Source organism: Hyperolius riggenbachi, chromosome 7 (genome assembly GCF_040937935.1).
Source record: "Hyperolius riggenbachi isolate aHypRig1 chromosome 7, aHypRig1.pri, whole genome shotgun sequence".
NCBI classification, from domain to species: domain Eukaryota; kingdom Metazoa; phylum Chordata; class Amphibia; order Anura; family Hyperoliidae; genus Hyperolius; species Hyperolius riggenbachi.
The window spans coordinates 186,715,865-186,739,251 of NC_090652.1; positions in this window are offsets into that span (position 1 = coordinate 186,715,865).

A 23,387-nucleotide genomic window follows, 5' to 3' on the forward strand; every position below is an offset into this window, starting at 1 on the left:
AAGACTATCTCCGGGACGGGTGAGTGCAAACTGCTTCTTGGGCTTACCTCTGACTAAATTATGATTACTCGTGGGGAAACCTAGCTGATATGTACCAACACCGCCTTCATGTCTAGCATCAGTAGATGCAATGGTTTTATAAAAACTAAATTTCCCCCATGTGTACTATTATGATGGCCGGTTGTCCCCATACCTTGGTCAGCTGTGAGAATTTTTTAACCTAGACTCTCAATCGTTAACCCCAGGTACCCGAACTAGTGCACCTCCAGGTCCTCTCACCTGCCCAAGAAACCAACCCCTGTCATGCAATAATGCCCATCTTTCTGCCCACACTATATCAGAATACCCGATGAGCCAAACCTTGCCCACTTGGTGGTGTGTACAAGAACAAAAAACAATATAACAATTTTTTCTTTTTTTTTGATACGCCAATATCCCTGGACCCTCCACCTGCAGCTAATGCTCTGCCTGGTGTGGGTGGATGTAAATTGGAACCTCTCCTATACATTACCCTTCCACCTGCAGCTAATGCTCTGCCAGGTGTGGGTGGATATAAATTGGAACCTCTCTTATACATTACCCTTCCACCTGCAGCTAATGCTCTGCCAGGTTCGGGCAGATGTAAGATTGGAACCTGCGTGACTCCCATCACCTGATTTTCTTCAGCATGCTGTCACTCAACACCCATCAGGCAGCTTCCGTTGCTGCGCTGATCCAAAGGAATGCGATCCATACTCGCTTGCCTTAGCACCAATGCATGTCAGCGTCTGCTGCAACACCGCAACAAACTGAAATCTGTTGTACTGACCCGTTCTTGTGTAACAGCGGCCCTAGTTGAGGCCTCTGTTGAACAGTATTGTATTCAGAATGAATGTTAGGAAAATACACACATTACTTGGCAATGTGCTCCAGATAATATAATAGAGATCACGTGACAGGTTGGATTTATCACAGATATGTGATCCAGTGCATATAACCAACTATAATGTAGTGATGAGTGTATATAAGACATTTATTCTATGATGTGATCCTCATTGCATATGTTGGCCATAATGTATACCATGTAATTGTTGGGGTTTTAGAAATTAAATAAAAAATAAATACATACATACCCCACACATACACGCATCTGTGTATGTACACACCCACATGTACAGGATCTTCTCAAAAAATTAGCATATTGTGATAAAGTTCATTATTTTCTGTAATGTACTGATAAACATTAGACTTTCATATATTTTAGATTCAATACACACAACTGAAGTAGTTCAAGCCTTTTATTGTTTTAATATTGATGATTTTGGCATACAGCTCTTGAAAACCCAAATTTCCTATCTCAAAAAATTAGCATATTTCATCCGATCAATAAAAGAAAAGTCTTTTTAAAACAAAAAAAGTCAACCTTCAAATAATTATTAAAAGATCACAGAAAGCGCTGCTGTTAGGAAATTACCAATGAGATATTCTGAATAAATTTCAATAAATTTATTGGGTGAAAATGACCTGAGATTGACAACCTGTGTCTGGTTTGCTCAATAAAATGCTGATAGCATAAAAAACATTAAAATACTATGACAGATGAGAACACCCGTTTGGGCAGTATATGTACATATACTTTGAATGATCAAAATGTTGCTTAGTAGATCATAAGAACTTGTGCACCTGTTGCTGCAGCTGGGGGATTCCCAAATGGTGGCCTTATCAGATATATATCCCTCTACGGGTCTGATGTGATACAGTGATGACGGGGAGCCTTTAAATGATGGTGGTATCGCTTCCTCCGTGTTGAAAAGGATTTGTACGTGTTGAATCCTGAATTTAAAGTGGCATGCAGTTCCTGTATTGAGCATTTGAAGTGCCCGGACTTGTATGCATAGAAAATAAAACAGTCTCACCCGTCCTTTGCTGGCTTGTAGTGATGCGCAGAACTGAGGTCTTCGTAGGAGCCGCTCAATCTTACTGGCCCCGGCCGGCGGCACAGCAAAAGAGACTGGACGGAAATATCACGTCGGGCAAGCGTGCCCGGCTCCCCTGCAGATGTTGTAACTGGTCGGGTAGCAGCGGCAAGCAGCTAGACGGACTTCCGTATGCAGGCTTGTGGTGGCAGCCGCGTAGCTCCAGCTCACCTCGTTCCCCACTGATAGTGACGTCACAATGACAGCCTACGCTGACGTTTCGGAGGGAACGCCCCCCTTTCTCAAAGCTTGGCTGCTGGGGGAATCTAAGGCTTGCTTTTTAAAGTCTGTGCAGCACTGTCAGTTTTGCTCAAATGCAAACAATTCCAAATCTTTATTGAGACCGTGTGGGATAAGAGAGTTAAGGTTAAATATCCACATAGTTTCTTTGCGAGACATTTCTAGCAAGTAATCTCCTCCTCTCCATGGCTTCTTAACTTGCTCCAGCGCACAAAACTTAGTTCCCTTAAAGGAACATCCATGTTCCATCTTATAGTGTTCTGATAATGGCTGATATGTACCGTGATATTTCCGTCCAGTCTCTTTTGCTGTGCCGCCGGCCGGGGCCAGTAAGATTGAGCGGCTCCTACGAAGACCTCAGTTCTGCGCATCACTACAAGCCAGCAAAGGACGGGTGAGACTGTTTTATTTTCTATGCATACAAGTCCGGGCACTTCAAATGCTCAATACCTACTGCATGCCACTTCAAATTCAGGATTCAACATGTACAAATCCTTTTCAACACGGAGGAAGCGATACCACCATCATTTAAAGGCTCCCCGTCATCACTGTATCACATCAGACCCGTAGAGGGATATATATCTGATAAGGCCACCATTTGGGAATCCCCCAGCTGCAGCAACAGGTGCACAAGTTCTTATGATCTACTAAGCAACATTTTGATCATTCAAAGTATATGTACATATACTGCCCAAACGGGTGTTCTCATCTGTCATAGTATTTTAATGTTTTTTATGCTATCAGCATTTTATTGAGCAAACCAGACACAGGTTGTCAATCTCAGGTCATTTTCACCCAATAAATTTATTGAAATTTATTCAGAATATCTCATTGGTAATTTCCTAACAGCAGCGCTTTCTGTGATCTTTTATTAATTTTAATTCAGGTTTGGGACCCCTTTACAGAGTCTGCAGCTACTGGTGTGGGCGCAGCGCTACCCTTCTATTTACTTCAAATAATTATGTTCAGTTATGCACTCAATACTTGGTCAGGAATCCTTTTGCAGAAATGACTGCTTCAATGCGGCGTGGCATGGAGGCAATCAGCCTGTGGCACTGCTCAGGTATTATGGAGGCCCAGGATGCTTCGATAAGCTCATCCAGAGTGTTGGGTCTTGCGTCTCTCAACTTTCTCTTCACAATATCCCACAGATTCTCTATGGGGTTCAGGTCAGGAGAGTTGGCAGGCCAATTGAGCACAGTAATACCATGGTCAGTAAACCATAAGAGTGGAGCAGGGACAACGTTGAAGCAATTGAATCACTTATCTACCGAGTGTCTTAATAAGTCTATTTGCGCTGAATCAGTTGTTGTCAGTTATAACTGAACTGACATTTGATATGCAGGTAATTCCCTATAGTTCAGCTCACATCCTATGTGTTTTAATTGCAAACTTTGTACAGTGCACTGCTATGGGAACAACTGATCAGTTAAAATGCATCCATTTTACAGCGTTCAATATAAATGAGGCCCAAACCTTTTGTGTGCATGGCAAATTGCTGACAAGTAATATTCCTGTACTACAGATAAGTTATCCATACAGTGTACCAATATTTTGTTCAATTACACACTTCATCAGTCAATAACATCTGATCAATCGTAAACTGAAATTGGGTAAGGTATGGATTGCAATTATTATCACAAGTACAAAGAAAAGGCAGACTGTGCGGTGCATGACCTGCTCCACTAGCTAGCTCAGTAGGAATGTGCAGGCTAGATTGTAACCTGCAACTCCCTGTAAGTAACTATTCTTCTTGTTTTAATAATCACCACATATTCCATAGCGATTCACAAAGTAACTATCAAATATGTGTAGTTAAATCCTCCTTCTTTCATCTGAAGAACATTGCAAAGATTAAACATCTGATTCCCCCAGAGGATCTTCCAACCCTAGTCCACGCCTTCATCACATCACGTCTGGACTACTGCAATGCCCTTTATGTTGGCCTCCCCAAAAAGGACCTGCGCCGCCTGCAATTAGTGCAGAATTCTGCTGCCAGATTGCTAACAAACCAGCCTCGCCACTGTCATATTACACCGATCCTTCGCTCACTGCACTGGCTACCAGTAGAATGGAGAATACTCTTCAAGATTGGACTGCTGACATTCAAATCCCTGCACAGTCTAGGCCCTGGATACATGAAGGACTTGCTGAAGCTGCACCACACCTCTCACAACCTCAGATCAGCAAGTTCTATAAACTTGGTCACTCCCAGAGTGCACCTCAAAAAATCTGGAGATAGAGCCTTCTGCCATGCTGCCCCTACTCTCTGGAACTCCCTACCACACCCAGTAAAGACAGCACCATCCCTGGAGCTATTCAAATCCAGACTGAAAAGCCCCCTGTTTAGCCTGGCATTTCCAGATTTATAAAATTTCTTCCTCTGTACCACGATGGTCTGAGCCATGCTTATGCGCTTTGAGTCCCACGGGAGAAAAGCGCTTTACAAATGTTATTTGTTGTTGTTGTATGCTTTTATGCTGCAAAGGAATAACGTGAAACTTACCTATCCTGCAGTTAGGTTGCTTGTTAATAAAGGTAGTGTTGGGCGAACAGTGTTCGTCACTGTTCGGGTACTGCAGAACATCACCCTGTTCGGGTGATGTTCGAGTTCGGCCGAACACCTGATGGTGTTCGGCCAAACTGTTCGGCCATATGGCCGAACTAAGAGCGCATGGCCGAACGTTACCCGAATGTTCGGCTAGCGCTGTGATTGGCCGAACGGGTCACGTGTAGTGTTGGGCGAACATCTAGATGTTCGGGTTCGGGCCGAACATGGCCGCGATGTTCGGGTGTTCGAGCCGAACTCCGAACATAATGGAAGTCAATGGGGACCCGAACTTTCGTGCTTTGTAAAGCCTCCTTACATGCTACATACCCCAAATTTACAGGGTATGTGCACATTGGGAGTGGGTACAAGAGGGAAAAAAAATTAGCAAAAAGAGCTTATAGTTTTTGAGAAAATCGATTTTAAAGTTTCACAGGGAAAACTGTCTTTTAAATGCGGGAAATGTCTGTTTTCTTTGCACAGGTAACATGCTTTTTGTCGGCATGCAGTCATAAATGTAATACATATAAGAGGTTCCAGGAAAAGGGACCGGTAACGCTAACCCAGCAGCAGCACACGTGATGGAACAGGAGGAGGGTGGCGCAGGAGGAGAAGGCCACGCTTTGAGACACAACAACCCAGGCCTTGCATGAGGACAAGAAGCGTGCGGATAGCAATTTGCATTTTGTCACCATGCAGTCATAAATGTAATACAGATGAGAGGTTCAATAAACAGGGACCGGAAACGCTAACCCATCACAGATGTTCATTGTTCATGTTACTTGGTTGGGGTCCGGGAGTGTTGCGTAGTCGTTTCCAATCCAGGATTGATTCATTTTAATTTGAGTCAGACGGTCTGCATTTTCTGTGGAGAGGCGGATACGCCGATCTGTGACGATGCCTCCGGCAGCACTGAAACAGCGTTCCGACATAACGCTGGCTGCCGGGCAAGCCAGCACCTCTATTGCGTACATTGCCAGTTTGTGCCAGGTGTCTAGCTTCGATACCCAATAGTTGAAGGGTGCAGATGGATTGTTCAACACAGCTACGCCATCTGACATGTAGTCCTTGACCATCTTCTCCAGGCGATCGGTGTTGGAGGTGGATCTGCACGCTTGCTGTTCTGTGTGCTGCTGCATGGGTGTCAGAAAATTTTCCCACTCCAAGGACACTGCCGATACCATTCCCTTTTGGGCACTAGCTGCGGCTTGTGTTGTTTGCTGCCCTCCTGGTCGTCCTGGGTTTGCGGAAGTCAGTCTGTCGGCGTACGACTGGCTAGGGGAGGGGGAGGATGTCAATCTCCTCTCTAAAGTCTCCACAAGGGCCTGCTGGTATTCTTCCATTTTGACCTGTCTGACTCTTTCTTCAAGCAGTTTTGGAACATTGTGTTTGTACCGTGGATCCAGAAGGGTATAAACCCAGTAATTGGTGTTGTCCAGAATGCGCACAATGCGTGGGTCGCGTTCAATGCAGTCCTAGGCCAAAGAGGTCATAGCCTAGGGTCACAAAAACCTGTTTATTTGGGCAATTTCAATGGTAGTGATGCTGACGTACATAAATTTCAGCCATGGCCGTTAGCAACGTCTGAATTTCACGAAATGTCTCATGCAGGTAGAAGACATATTGTTGACTTGGATTCCAAAGATGGAGTCCCTACATCTCTGCAAACCAGAGTTACAGGGGTCCAAAATTGGTAAAATCCCCCATAGGCTTTCATTGCCTCCCTATTTCACTTTCCAAAATCTCACATCTTTTCAAAGGGCAATTGCTCAGCAGTGGCAAATTTTCTAGCATTGTAGGGACCCTTAGGGGGAACATGACTGGTGAGTTTCGGGCCCCTAGGCTGAAGAGGTCATAGCCTAGGGTCACAAAAACCTGTTTATTTGGGCTATTTCAATGGTAGTGATGCTGACGTACATAAATCTTAGCCATGGCCGTTAGCAATGTCTGAATTTCACGAAATGTCTCATGCAGGTAGAAGACATATTGTTAGACTTGGATTCCAAAGATGGGGTCCCTACATCTCTGCAAACCAGAGTTACAGGGGTCCAAAATTGGTAAAATCCCCCATAGGATTTCATTGGGCCTCCTATTTACAGTTCCAAAATCTCACATCTTTTCAAAGGGCAATTACTCAGCAGTGGCAAATTTTCTAGCATTGTAGGGACCCTTAGGGGGAACATGACTGGTGAGTTTCGGGCCCCTAGGCCGAAGAGGTCATAGCCTAGGGTCACAAAAACCTGTTTATTGGGGCTATTTCAATGGTAGTGATGGTGACGTACATAAATCGCAGCAATGGTCGTTAGCAAAGTCTGAATCTCACGAAATGTCTCATGCAGGTAGAAGACATATTGTTAGACTTGGATTCCAAAGATGGGGTCCCTACATCTCTGCAAACCAGAGTTACAGGGGTCCAAAATTAGTAAAATCCCCCATAGGCTTTCATTGCCTCCCTATTTCACTTTCCAAAATCTCACATTGTCACGATTGTGGAACTTTCCCCGTGATCAGCGCACAACGCGTGCGCTGACACGGCGGAGATCCTCCACAAGCGTATAATTTGCAGGAACCCAGCAAAAAGTGCTACGCACCTGTAGAGGGAAATTCCTGTCGGCAGATGGCACTGGGGAGTGCAGAGGAACCAATCCTCTATACCTCCACAAGTGCCAGACAGGAATTGTACGAAGCGCAGAATGCAATCGCAAGAGAGGCGATTGTGAATGAGATTGAGCAAAAGGGATAGGTTGTATGTGTGTGCGCCAATCCAGTCGCCACTCCGCGACCGCGCACACACAACAGCAGATACGAAATAGGAACGCGATCGCGAGAGGTGCGATCGCGAGACGTGACACAAGGCAGAACACAATAGAATACAAGAGTAGCGAAGGCACAGCAAATACAATAAGGAGATACGGAAAATAACAACCGCTAGCTAACCGCGAACACCGCACTCATTCGCAACAGTGCACGCGGTTATGCGCGATCTCCACGTGATAAGCACAATAGAGACAAGCACGCCTAACTAACCATAAACAGACAAACATGAAACAGGGGACGCGAGCGCTTGCTTAACGGTTACCTCACCGAGCCTGTAGCAAGCGCAGCGGACAAGACAGACACACGAAAAACAAGAACTAGGCAGGAAGGATCCACCGCTCTTCCGCCAGAGCAAGTGTGATCCAAGCAGGAACATAGATCAGAAAGATCCACAGCCGCTAACGCTAGCGGCTAGTGCGATCTCAGCAAGACAGAACGATTCGCTATCAACCGCCGTTGGTGACAGCGCAATCGCGACCGACAAGACAGAACAGAAGGATCCCCAGCGCTCGCACAAAGTAGCTAGCGCGATCCCAGGAAACAGAACAGAAGGATCCCCAGCGCTAGCACAAAGTAGCTAGCGCGATCCCAGGAAACAGAACAGAAGAGATAGCTGGTAGCAACCGCTGCACCAGCTATACTCCAAGAACATAGATCATTTATTTTTTTTTTTTTTTTTTTTGTTCTTTTCTTCAAACTCAGCGCACATATAATCTCAGCTATTCGCGTAGCAGCTTATTTGCCGCACACTTGAGCAGAGAGGTGCTTTCATCATAGTTTGTAATACAGTATACCTTTTCTAAAATTAATTAATTAATCTTTATTTATACCTTTATAACGCAGTGGAAAAAACACCTCCTGATCCCGTCACTTAAAATGCCATAGCCTTGGCCTCGCTATAATATAATATATCCATCTCCATTCCTCCATCTAACATACTCCTCACTCCTACACATTCCCACACACATCTACTGCATTCATCACATCACAACCGTCTCCACTATTCTACAACATATCCATCTCTCCTCTCTCATCTAACATCCTTCGCACTTGTAATTTCAACTCCCACTCACATCTACCACATTCATCACTCGTTCCCCGTTTTATACATGCCTCCCTCCATCTCTACCAAGGGTATACCTCAGATTACTATGGTCAATTAATTAAACCCTGCCCCTCTATGTGGACTCCTCCAAATTTTCAACAAGATGATTCCACAAATTTTCCCCACAATCATACAATGTGTTCATCTTGTTAACCCATTCAATCAATGTTGGTGGGGTAGAGCCTTTCCAGCCCAAAGCCATCATAGATTTGGCTACAACTGTTCCAATTTCTTTTATAAGACAGCAACCCATGCTGTCATATCTATCAGCAAAACTGAGGATAGCTTCCGATGCTGTTAGCTTAAAACAACCTTTCAACAAGGTACTTGAAAAGTCTATTATTTCCTGCCAAAAAGGTTTAATAACAGGACAAGACCACCACATGTGCGTAGCTGTACCCCCTCCCTGACCACATCTCCAACATTTAGCCCCACTCTGAAAATATTGACAACGTATAGGTGTTAAGTACCATCTAGTGATAGCCTTGAACTGGACAAGCTGTAGCCCAGGATCCTGGACCTTCCAACTGTTTAACCAAATTGTGGGCCATTTTTCTTTAAGCAAAGGATCAAGCTCCCTCTCCCATTTGGTACAGTAGGAAGGGGGTGGAAGAGTGCAACACTCCGTATATCTCACAAAATCATAAAGCTTTGATAGTTTTTTTTCCAGGTCTATATTTAAAAATAGATGTTTTTCAAAGATGTTTAGTTCTTTCCTCACAGGTCCCCCATTAGACACCATTTTCCGCAAATAACTACAAGCTTGTATTAATCCCCATGTATTCCCCTGTTTTGTTGTCTCCACAAGCCCAGTAATCCCTAAGGTCTTATCCCCCTTTAAGTGTATAATGCGGGTTTCCACACTTAGTTTATTTTTATAAAACCATTTCTTCTGCATAGCAGGGGGGAAATCTGGGTTCTCCCTCAGTGATGTAATTGGTGAGATACCTGTATTTTTCTGCCATTTGGAGATTATCCAATAAAGGGCCTTTAAAGTTGGTTTAGTTAAAGGATGGCTAGATATTTGGAAACATCTATAAATGTTCCCCGGAATCCATGTGAAAACAGTATCAAGGTTACACTCCTCCCCCTCCAACCATGGCCATACTTTTGATGGGTTTTTAGATGTAAAGGCCCCCGAGAGTTCCCTCTTTAAGTCCAGCATCCTGGCCAGCTGTACACTCAAACAATAGCGCCTAATGTCTGGTGCTGCCAATCCCCCTGCCTCTCTATCCCTTGTAAGAAGCTTATAATTAAGCCTGCGTTTGCAGTTACGCCAGATAAAATGTTGAAAGATCTGTTCCCAACCTCTCAGTCATGCACTGGGAAGGGTCACAGGAATACTCCGTATCAAAAATAGCAATTTTGGAAGTATCATCATTTTAATTATGTCTACTCTTCCTAATACATTAAAACATGGTCGATCCCATGTTTGAAGTTTCTTTTTACAATCTTTCATAATTGGGGGAAAATTGGCATTGAAGAGACTTGCAGGGTCGTTAGTAAGCTTGATGCCCAGATATTTTGTCTCTCTATTGTTCCACCTGAAGTCGTTGTACTGTTTAATAACAATTTCCGTTTGACGAGAGCAACCTATGTTCAGTATTGTTGTTTTTTCTCTATTTAATTTAAAGTTAGAGACCTTAGTAAATTTTTCAAAAAGGATCTGGCAATTCAACAAGGATTCAGTGGGTTTAGTTAGTACAAGTAATAGGTCATCTGCATATGCCAGAGTTTTAGTTTCTTCTTTCTTAGTTTTGATTCCTTGTATACCCATATCTTGTTGAATTGCCTGTATTAAGGGTTCAATGCTAAGGTTGAACAACCAGGGGGACAATGGGCATCCTTGCCTTACTCCATTCTTTATCTGAAATAAGTTGGATATAAGGCCATTGACTTTTACCCCTGCGCTTTGATTAATGTAAAGTTTTGTGATTCTGTCAATAAATTTTTTGCCCAGACCCAACTTTTCTAATGTTATAAATATAAAATCTCTAGATAAACGGTCAAAGGCCTTTTCCGCGTCTATTGCCACCATTACTGACTCCTCCCCCTTTACATAGTTACATAGTTACTTTGGTTGAAAAAAGACATACGTCCATCGAGTTCAACCAGTACAAAGTACAACACCAGCCTGCTCCCTCACATATCCCTGTTGATCCAGAGGAAGGCGAAAAAACCCTTACAAGGTAAAAATTCCTTCCCGACTCCAGATGGCAATCAGATAAAATCCCTGGATCAACATCATTGGCATTACCTAGTAATTGTAGCCATGGATGTCATTCAACGCAAGGAAAGCATCTAAGCCCCCTTTAAATGCAGGTATAGAGTTTGCCATAACGACTTCCTGTGGCAATGCATTCCACATCTTAATCACTCTTACTGTAAAGAACCCTTTCCTAAATAAATGGCTAAAACGTTTTTCCTCCATGCGCAGATCATGTCCTCTAGTCCTTTGAGAAGGCCTAGGGACAAAAAGCTCATCCGCCAAGCTATTATATTGCCCTCTGATGTATTTATACATGTTAATTAGATCTCCTCTAAGGCGTCTTTTCTCTAGACTAAATAAACCCAGTTTATCTAACCTTTCTTGGTAAGTGAGACCTTCCATCCCACGTATCAATTTTGTTGCTCGTCTCTGCACCTGCTCTAGAACTGCAATATCTTTTTTGTAATGTGGTGCCCAGAACTGAATTCCATATTCCAGATGTGGCCTTACTAGAGAGTTAAACAGGGGCAATATTATGCTAGCATCTCGAGTTTTTATTTCCCTTTTAATGCATCCCAAAATTTTGTTAGCTTTAGCTGCAGCGGCTTGGCATTGAGTACGATTATTTAACTTGTTGTCGATGAGTACTCCTAAGTCCTTCTCCAAGTTTGATGTCCCCAACTGTATCCCATTTATTTTGTATGGTGTTAGACCATTGGTACGACCAAAATGCATGACTTTACATTTGTCAACATTGAATTTCATCTGCCATGTATGTGCCCATATAGCCATCCTATCCAGATCCTGTTGCAATATAACACTATCTTCCTTAGAGTTGATGATTCTGCACAATTTTGTATCATCTGCAAAAATAGCAACATTGCTCACTACTGTATCCACTAGGTCATTAATAAATAAATTGAAGAGCACTGGACCCAGTACAGACCCCTGTGGGACCCCACTGCTAACAGTCTCCCATTTTGAGTATGATCCATTGACCACAACTCTTTGTTTTCTGTCCATTAGCCAGTTCCCTATCCAAGCACACAGACTCTTCCCCAGTCCTTGCATCCTCATCTTTTGCACCAGACTTTTGTGGGGAACAGTGTCGAAGGCCTTAGCAAAGTCTAAGTATATCACATCTACAGCATTCCCAATATCCATATTAGCATTCACTACCTCATAAAAGCTGAGCATGTTAGTCAAACAGGACCTGTCTTTAGTAAACCCATGTTGATGCTGAGAAATAAGATTATTTTCTACTATGAAGTCATGTATAGTATCTCTTAGTAACCCCTCAAATAGTTTGCATACAACTGATGTTAAGCTTACAGGTCTATAATTTCCTGGATCTGATTTTTTGCCCTTCTTAAATAATGGGAAAACGTGGGCTGTACGCCAATCCACTGGGACTCTGCCAGTTGCAAGAGAGTCATGTTCTGCATAGGTGAATAAGATCTATTGCAGTATAAATATTATCTTGTATCTGTTTATTTTTCCTAAAACCTGCCTGTTGGTTTCCCAGTAACGTCTCTGCTACTGCACTTAGTCTATTTGACAGGATTTTTGCGTAGATCTTAACATCGCAATTTATAAGGGATATTGGTCTGAAGTGTGTACATTCTAGACCAGAGTTTCCTTCTTTAGGAATCAAAGTAATTGTCGCTTGGTTACTTGTATCTGAAAAGACTTTTTCTTCTTTGTTATTAACTAGATTACAGAAAAGAGGAGCCAGCAATGGGGCAAAGTGTTGGTAAAATTCTGCACAAAAGCCGTCTGGGCCCGGGCTTTTCTGTTTTGCGAGTTTAGCCACAGTTTCACAAAACTCCATTTCCAATATTGGTTCCTCTATCAATTCCCTTTCTGATGCAGACAGTGAGGGTAGCTCAATATTTCCTAAAAAGCTTTCTCCATTCATAAGATTTGATGCATCTATATTATATAATTTCTCATAAAAGTCGGCAAAGATTTTAGAGATTTCCTCAGGTTCATATAAAATGTTACCTTCTGAGTTTTTAATACCCTGTATAAAGTTGGATTTATTGTTTTTTTTTAAGAAGGTCAGCGAGTATTTTACCTGATTTATTTTTCCCTGCAGCATATTGTCTTTTCAATTGTTTATAGTCATTAGTACATTTAGCATTGAGGACATTATTCAGTTCTGATCTGATTTTAGTTACATTTATCATATTTATTGGTGACATAGTAGTTTTGTGTTTGAGTTCTGCCAGTTGAAGTGCATGCAGAAGTTCTGCAATTTTTTTCTCCCTTTCTCTTTTCTTCCTACTTCTGATTTTAATAAGTACACCCCTAGTTACACATTTTAATGTATCCCAAATTGTAATTGGTGAGGAGACTGAGGAGAGGTTAAAATCACTAAATTCTATAATGGATCTCTCTACCTCTAGCTTTACCTCTTCATCTTCTAATAAGGTGGCATCTAATCTCCATTGTGGAACTACAGGTTTCCTATCCAACATCACAGTTAATATTACTGGGGCATGGTCAGAAAAGGTTATTCGTCCAATAGTTACCTCACTAACCAATGTAATAAGTTCTTGTGGTATTAGGAAATAATCTAGTCTGGAGTAAGATTGGTGAGCCTGGGAAAAAAAGGTATAGTCTTTAATATCTATATTTTTAATTCTCCAAATATCCACAAGTCTTAAATTCACTAATGTTTCACAAAATTTAATATTTTCTATTTTAGAAATAAAAGAATGACCTTTTGAGGTGTCTTGTTTGGGATCGATAGTCAGATTAAAGTCGCCTCCAATGACAATCTTCCCCTTAGCCTTTTTTTTTACTTTATTTAAAAAATTAATTAGGAAGGTAGCTTGACCCCTATTCGGGGCATAAACATTCGCCAGTGTAATCTGAGTTCCATTGACCCTACCCAGCACAATAAGTTCCCTAGCATTTTGGTCTCTATAAATTTTGTCCACTGAGAAATCTATACCAGACCTAACAACAATTGCAACACCACACGCTTTTTTTTGCTTATTATAATTTACAATCCACTCTTTATATCGTTTATCAAAACATTTAGGTATATTCCCACATTTAAAGTGTGTTTCTTGGATGAATGCAATATCAATTTTATTTTTTAAAAGCTCTTCAATAATTCTTCTGCGTTTGCAGCCGGAATTCGCACCTTTAACATTAATAGTTAAAATTTTTAGTTTTTCCATCTTTAGTGTTGATTATATTTTATTTTAAGGACATAGATCAGAACCATTTCCTGTCAACCACCATAGGGACAGGACAATGGCAAACAGGCAAGACAAGACAGAACAGGCAATACAGATAATACAACCTGACTGGGCTAGAAGGGGAGCCAAAAGCAACCCCCAGGAATTAACTATACTAGATAGCAATGGCTGACACTCCAGCAGTGTCCATCAGGAACTGAGCAAGGAAGGGAAATGACCAGCAAAGCATTCTGGGAAACATAAAGCTCTTATAGTGCCATTCATCAAAGAAGGCAGGTAGAGGATTTGCATAACGAATGTATGCAAATTCCCCAGCAAGAGAACAGAACAGAAACTTGCAATGAAAAGACAGGTCTCTGTTCCAGAGACCTGCAGCCCACAGACTAGAGGAATGGACAAACAGCTGTCTGCCTGTGCAGCCAGCTGAGCGGATCATCACAGTACCCCCCCTTCTAGGGATGGATTCCAGACATCCCTCAAGACTGGTAACATCACAAAACTCTAACTGAAGACTCATGAAGGTCAGGACAGCCCGACAAGGCCCAATTCTAGAGTCAGTCCATCCGAAACCGACCTCATCGGAAGCAGAAGCCACCGAAACATGCCCATCAGCACTACAAGTCTCAGCGTAACACCCATCAGGACTGAGGACACCAGAGAAGAAGCCATCGACACCCTCCAGACAATACCCACCACCTTCCAAGGAGCGTCCAAGAATACCAAACCTGCCGCAATACCTGTTCGAAGTGTCCCTTACAACACCAAAGCCATTGCTGATCGTATTCAGGGCACCAAGCAAAACCTTTCCCGGAATCTCCCAGAACGCCTTGAAGCTCCGCAGAGATCCCAAGAAGCCAGAACGCTCACCAGGCTCACATGGAGAACCACCAAGAACCCCTATGGAACCTATGATCATTCCAGACTCAAAATTAGCAGGACACCCATCAAGATCAGGACTTTCAGGGCCCACTTCTGGGCATGCAAGCAGGCAGGCTATATCAGAACATGTCTCCACTGAGGAAGCATCTGAGTACGCTGGTAACCGAGGCACACTTGGGCTTTCTGGGTCACAGAGCACATCGGGGTACACTAGTACAGGAGAAACCTCAGGACATGTCGGGGAACTGCCAACCTCAGAGTCCGACACGACAAGACCAAAACCAGTACCGGGCAGAAAATCATCACGAGTAAAGGTCACAGGTACTGGTCTTTCAAAAGAAGACTCAAATTCAGAATTTTCTGTAACTGTAATATCATCATTGACTACACATGAATGAAGCTCCACAAGAGCTGCAAAAGTAGTCAGCAAGGCAGCAATGCCTACTGAAGTGGGCAACACCTCAGAAGGACCTGGGGGGCAGGAGACATCTCCTTCAAGTTCTGCACCCTTTGGGAGGAACTCGGAGACCTTCAGATCATCAAACAAGACCTCAGGAACATCATTTTTCAAGTTGTCTAAGAAGGATTCTGTACTATCCATGTTACAGGGCAAAACTGGAACTTTACTTTGAGAACAGGGCAGATGTCCCAGGGAAGGTTCCACCATAAACTGAGACTGAATTTCATCATCATGAGTGGAACATACAGGAATATTCACTGGACCACACACTGACTCCCTAACTTTAATCTCGCTGCACCCAGAACTCTGCGTAGTAATCAAACTAGCTTGCAACTCCAAAACTGCAGAAAGACAGGTAAAAATAGCAGCAATACCTAGACGAGCCTCTAGGGGCAGGGCAGGAGATATTGTACAAGGCAATATTGACTCATCCAGAGTACTGGGTGGAGAGTCAATACTTTCTTCAGAATCAGACTCGCAAATGTCAATGCAAGTGGACATCATGCCTTCATTCATGGTACAGGGCAGGTTCAGAGAAAACTTCTCTGGACAAGGCAAAGAAGCTTCAGCATCAGATTCGCAAAACCAAAGCGCTGTCTCACTCTTAGATTCGGCTAACAAGGTCGAATCCGAGGAGTCAGAACGCAAAATTTGCGGATCCACGATCGCTTTAGGTTGCGAAACTGACGCTTCCATATCGCAAACCTCCGCGATCTGCGGAGCAGACTGCAAGGCATCTAGGACAGAAACACTGGAGCAACTGTCATCAGGCAACAGGCCTGCACAGGTGCGAACAGAATAAGACATAGATTCATTTGCAAAAGAAGTGGCGACAACAACAGGAGAAACTTTATTAGACACATCAATAATTTTCTTAAAGTTACATAACTTAGGAATTTTCCCCATGGCAGGCTCACAAACGGACGATCTTAGAGATCCTGAGGGAAAAAATCTGTCTTCCTTAGACACAGGACCACACAGACCTTTTGCAGCCATACGTGCGGTGGCGACATCAGACCGCACTGGTTCAACTTCCACACAAGCAACTGCTCTGAACGACTTGCACTCAGACTTCAAACACTCAGTTGCTTTGGGAAAGGGAATGCATTCAAAACTCACTTTCTTTAAATCCAGAGGATTGGAACAATCGTCCGCTGACAATGTGTTTTTAGCAGATTGAAGCGCATGTAGTTCATCCAAAATCATTCTCCACACATCAAACAGCGGAGTCACAAAGTCAGAGATACATTCACCAGTCTTGATTAAAGTGCACGCAGACTCAATGCACGCAGTGCTGGGCCGAAATTACGCATGCGCGTAATTACGCACCGTAATTTACCGTTATTTTACGCGTAAGTGCTACGCGTAATTTACGTCTTACGCGTAAGTATGTACGCGTAAGCCGTAAAGCGGTATTGTAATTACGCCGCCTACCGTAATAGCGTAGGTATGCGTAATTTTACGGCGAATTACGCGTAATTTTACGTGTAATTTCGTAGGCACAACTCCCCTTCTCTAAGAGTAGCCAATCAGTTATCAAGTTTGTTTGGGAGCTACATCCTAAGCAACCAATAGTATCTTCTCCCGCCCTTCAGTATATAAGCTGTCAGCCATGATCTGTGTTCTTTGTGGGTTGCTTTCACTTTCTGAGGAGAAGGAGTGAGACAGAGAGTGATACAGTTACACATCCATATTAAGTGCAATTCTATTGCATTTTCTTAGATCTCTGATCTGTGTGATTGTAAGCCTGTGTTAGGAAGTTGATTATTGTAGTTAGGGCTTTGTTTAGGGTTAGAATTCTGTTGTTTAGTGTTAGAGGCAGGGAAAACTGATTATAGGGCTTGTGATTTTACAGTGAAAGCGTGTAGATTGTAGAGACAAGAGAGGGCCTGTGATATGTAATAGAGTGAAATCAGTTAGATTCAGGGATCGTGTGCTGAGAGTGAATTGTATTTGTTTTTTTTGTTTTTTTTATCATTTTAATTATTTGATTTGATTGAATTTTATTTTCATTTTTTTTGTGGGGGGATTTATTTCAAGTGCGTTGTCCAAAAGCAATTGATATATAATTTGGACTAGCTCTCCAGTCCTCTCCTCCCTCATTACATTGAAATTTTAATTTGATTTATTTTTATTTTATTTTATACGTTTATCATTTGTCACTTTCCCCTACATTTCAATAAAACAATAACGTTTGGCACTTGCTGAACATATTCCCTACAATGTCTGGCAGAGGTGGAGCAGGCCGTGCCCGTGGCCGAGGAATTGAACCCACTGCAAAAAGATGTTTGTTTGACACCTTGACAGGCAGTGATCAAGAACCAGCAGCCCAAAAAGTACATCCCTATTTCACAGCAGGAAGGGGACGCTCTGCACCAAGCAGGGGATGCACTGTACCCAGCAGGGGTCAGTCCAAAACTGGCAGGGGACAGTCAGTTGGTGGTGGACAATCAGTGCGAGGTAGTGGCCAATCCTCAACAGGCACAGTGAGGAGTGAAGATGTAACTCCAAAAAAAGTCTACAACCTTACGCGCGATTCTATGATGATGAAGGGCCCACGACGCCCCATTAGGGAGAGCCAGGCTGCTGATATTGTGGAGTTTGTGACGAGAGATAGCGGTTCTCAGTCCCCCAATCTTCAGGCCCTGGAGAGTAGCAGCAGTACCAGCAGCACACCCATGCCTGCTCAAAGATCTGCCACCAACATCCAAAATGAGCCTTCACTTCCATATACTGCACATATTGCAGACCTTGTGGACAAAGCTCTTTCGCAGTCCGACATAAACCTAGAGTCTGATGCCCAGAATTTTTTTAATTAACCTCAGAATGTTATCGATGAGGGATTGGCGGGTGATGATCATGATGACAACTTGTACCATGCCCGCGATCAGTCTCAGTCCTCAATGGGAGAACATAACATCCAGGATGAGGGCTCTTCCAACCTTCTTTCTCCCAATTATCCTGATGATGATGAGCTGGGTTCTTATAAGGGATGTAGTGACGATGATCTGGATAGGGACTATGACCCGCCTGAACATCATGATGATGCCAGCTCAGATGATTCAGAGCCGCAGAGGCTGCATCAGCATACCGTGAGACCTAGTGGAAGCAGTGGCTCCTCTGGTAGGCTTTTTCAAATGAGGCAGCAGCCACAGGCTGAGCCTGCATCTGAAAGCACCCTCTCCTAAATTGTTGTGCCTGAGACTGAAAAAACAGTTAAAAAATCATCTAAGAAAGCCCCAGTTTGGAAGTACTTTACCGTTGATGAATCTGATCCCCACATTGTCATATGCAACATTTGTGGTCATAAAGTGCGTTTAGGGAAGGACTTGTCAAGAGCGGGCACAGGTGGTCCACTCTCCCACATAAAAAAGCATAAGAGAGAAAATCAGCTTGTTCAGGAAGCAATGGGTAAAATACCCCGCACAGTGCCCCATCCTTCTTCCCATTCAGGTTCTGACATCGGCACCCCTTCCCCCTGCCTTCACTCCGCAACACAGTCTGGCAGTAGAGGCCACATGTCAGCTACCTCAATTGCACGTTTCTCGTCAGTGGCTCACAGCACCCAGCCCTTAATTACTGAGTCGATAAGGTCGACAAAGCCACTGCCTTCCCATCACAGCAGGATCCGGAGGTTGAATGGGCTGCTGTCACAGGCTATGGTCCAGCAGTTATTGCCCTACAGTCTTGTAGAGGAGGGTACAGCCATTCGCGAGCTGCTGAGGTTTGGCATACCAGAATGGCGGATCCCCAGCCGCCATTTTTTTGCTAGGACAGCAATACCTGATCTGTATCGCCACACTGTGGATAATGTGACCCTGTCCCTTGACTATTCTGTAGGCAACAGGGTACATCTCACGACGAATTGCTGGACCAGCAGTCATGGCCAGGGACGTTATATGTCCTTTACGGCACATTGGGTCACCCTCCAATGTCAACAGGAGGGTTCCAGTCCTGGGGCGGCCAATGAGCTGGTTGCGCCGCCCCGTGGTGTCAAGGGGAACAGTTCCACACTTGCCTCTAGTCATGTCGCAACCGCTACAGCTGAGGCCCCCAGTAAGCATGCCCGTGGGACTGGCCACAGCAGAGTGGTACATCGACGCTGTCAGGCGGTTCTGGGTTTAGTCAGCGTTGAGCAGCAGAGACTTACTGCACCAAATGTCCTGGCCATTATCAACGGACAGGTGCAGAAGTGGCTGACCCCAGGAAGACTCCAGGCTGGTCATGTTGTATGTGACAACGCAGCAAATCTGATTGCCGCCCTGAATCAGGGCAACATCCCCCATGTGCCATGTTTTGCCCACATACTCAACCTGGTGGTGCAGCGCTTTTTACGCACCTACCCAGGTTTGAGTGATGTGGTGCAGCATGCAAGAAGAGTTGTATCGAAGTTACGTTATTCTTCAAATGCCAAAGATTCGCTGTCTAAATTGCAGGAGAAACATGGCCTGCCCCCCCATAGGCTCATTGCAGACAGTGCAACACGGTGGAACTCCACACTTCGCATGCTGAATAGGTTGTGCGAGCAGAAAAAGGCGGTTGCAGAGTACCTCCGAGGAGGACATGGCACCCAGGGCGCACCTGCCCGATTCACCCAGGAAGAGTGGCGGCTGATGTATCAAGTCTGCCGTGTCTTGTCCCCATTCGATCAGGCTACAACATTCGTAAGTGGGGCACAAGTCTGTATCAGCGAAGTGATCCCTCTCGTGTACATGCTGGACGAGAGTCTGAGTAGCCTGATGGCAGCTGGGGAGGATGCGCTTGATGAGCTTGAACATCAAAGCTTGCTCCAAGCCACCCAGACTCAGGCACATGAGGAGGAGGAGGAGCTTACTTTCACGCGGGACTTACTTGAGGTGCCTGACCATTGTGAGGAGGGAGAGCAGGCCAGTGCGGCATCTGTGGTTCATGGGTGGGTAGACATTGGAAGGCAGGACGAGCAGCAGCAGCAGTCAGAGGATTTTGATGTGTTGAGCAGACCGGATGATTTGGAGGCGCAGGCTCATCTCTTCCCCATGGTTGTTCATATGTTGAAATGCTTACGCAGAGATCCCCGGATCCAAAACATTAAGGAGAGGGATGACTACTGGTTGGCCGCCCTTTTAGACCCTCGATGCAAGGGGAAACTGGGTCAGTTCATTCCAGCAAGCCGGCAGGAGGAGAGGATGCGTGAGCTGCAGCAGGCCCTAATACGTCATGTGCAGGAGGCCTTTCCACAGTCTGAGATCACAGCTATCCCCACTCATCGCACCCAGCAAGTAGCTGAGCCTAGCAGACCCATTCTTCCTGGAGACCTTTTTGGAGCAATGAGAAACTTTTACTTCTCTGAGCGTCCAACAATAACAACAAGAACAGTAGAAGGAAGTTTTCACCAGCGGGTGAGCCGCATGGTCAGTGATTACATGAGGTCACTTGGTGCATCTGACAGTATGCGCACAGAGGACCCTATGGAATTTTGGTCCGCCAGACTGGAAACCTGTCCCGAGCTGGCGCAGTATGCGCTTCAACTTCTGGCATGCCCGGCTTCCAGCGTCATTTCTGAGCGTGCATTCAGTGCGGCAGGTGGGGTGGTTACTGAAAAGCGATCCTGTTTGTCTACAGATTCAGTGAACAGACTGACCTTCTTAAAAATGAATCAGTCCTGGATTGATGGTGAATACTCAGCCCCTGCCCTCAGAGACAGAAACTGAATGAGATCGCTTTCAACTCCCTCTGATATACCTATGTGTCTATAAGATAACATTAAATATTTAATGTTCAGTTGTGTTCCCAACATTATTGTGCACTGCACAATTTGATTCAAAGGTACAGCAGTCTTCCCACTTTTATGGAGCTCTATGGTTAAACCCCCCCCCCCCCCCAAAAAAAAAAACCTTTTATTGATATCGTTGCTCACACCGTTACAGTGCACTGCACAATTTCATTTTTTTCTGCTAATGCTGCAAAAGTATTTCAGTGTTCCTACCCTCATGGAGCACTGCTATGTCCTGCTATGTTTACTGGTGTCCCTGATGTTGCTGCTGTTTTGTTTATTGTTCTTCCACCTTTCCGGTGATTTTGCCTACTACCTGCCACCAAAATGTCTTGGGCTGACTGAGGGTGATGGTCAACTTTCTGTGTGACTGAGCCACTGCTCCTCTCAGGGCCACAAGCTAGGACTTTGCCTACTACCTGCCACCAAAATGGCTTGGGCTTACTGAGGGTGATGGTCAACTTACTATATGACTGAGCCGCTGCTCCTCTCAGGGCCACAAGCTAGGACTTTGCCTACTACCTGCCACCAAAATGGCTTGGGCTTACTGAGGGTGATGGTCAACTTACTATATGACTGAGCCGCTGCTCCTCTCAGGGCCACAAGCTAGGACTTTGCCTACTACCTGCCACCAAAATGGCTTGGGCTTACTGAGGGTGATGGTCAACTTACTATATGACTGAGCCGCTGCTCCTCTCAGGGCCACAAGCTAGGACTTTGCCTACTACCTGCCACCAAAATGGCTTGGGCTTACTGAGGGTGATGGTCAACTTACTATATGACTGAGCCGCTGCTCCTCTCAGGGCCACAAGCTAGGACTTTGCCTACTACCTGCACCAAAATGTCTTGGGCTTACTGAGGGTGATGGTCAACTTACTATATGACTGAGCCGCTGCTCCTCTCAGGGCCACAAGCTAGGACTTTGCCTACTACCTGCCACCAAAATGTCTTGGGCTTACTGAGGGTGATGGTCAACTTACTATATGACTGAGCCACTGCTCCTCTCAGGGCCACAAGCTAGGACTTTGCCTACTACCTGCCACCAAAAGGGCTTGGGCTTACTGAGGGTGATGGTCAACTTACTATATGACTGAGCCGCTGCTCCTCTCAGGGCCACAAGCTAGGACTTTGCCTACTACCTGCCACCAAAATGGCTTTTGCTGACGTAAAAAAAAAAAATCACCTTTTCTTGTTCAGTTTCTTGGTGTCCCCAACGTTAGGGTGCATCGCACTTTTTAAAATAATTTACCACCTTCTTTTAATTATAGATAGCTGTGTTCCCACTGTCAGGGAGCACTCCTCAAAAAAAAAAAAAAAAACACCGGTTCCTGTTCAATTTGTTTGGGTGTCCCCACCGTTAGGGTACTCCACACTTTTTATTAGAATTTACCACCTTCTTTTGATTATAGATAGCAGTGTTCCCACTGTCAGGGAGCACTCCTCAAAAAAAAAAAAAAATACTCACCTGTTCCTGTTTAATATGTTTGGGTGTCCCCACCGTTAGGGTACTCCACACTTTTTATTAGAATTTACCACCTTCTTTAGATTATAGATAGCAGTGTTCCCACTGTCAGGGAGCACTCCCAAAAAAAATAAAATAAACTGAAACAGAATTTCTGGGGGGAGGGTGAAAGGGGTTCAGGTCTGGTTACCTATGATTTACAGGGGGGAGGGTGGAAGGGGTTCAGGTCTGGTTACCTATGAATTTCTGGGGGGAGGGTGGAAGGGGTTCAGGTCTGGTTACCTATGATTTTCAGGGGGGAGGGTGGAAGGGGTTCAGGTCTGGTTACCTATGAATTTCTGGGGGGAGGGTGGAAGGGGTTCAGGTCTGGTTACCTATGAATTTCTGGGGGGAGGGTGGAAGGGGTTCAGGTCTGGTTACCTATGATTTACAGGGGGGAGGGTGGAAGGGGTTCAGGTCTGGTTACCTATGAATTTCTGGGGGGAGGGTGGAAGGGGTTCAGGTCTGGTTACCTATGAATTTCTGGGGGGAGGGTGGAAGGGGTTCAGGTCTGGTTACCTATGATTTACAGGGGGGAGGGTGGAAGGGTTTCAGGTCTGGTTACCTATGAATTTCTGGGGGGAGGGTGGAAGGGGTTCAGGTCTGGTTACCTATGATTTACAGGGGGGAGGGTGGAAGGGGTTCAGGTCTGGTTACCTATGAATTTCTTGGGGGAGGGTGGAAGGGGTTCAGGTCTGGTTACCTATGA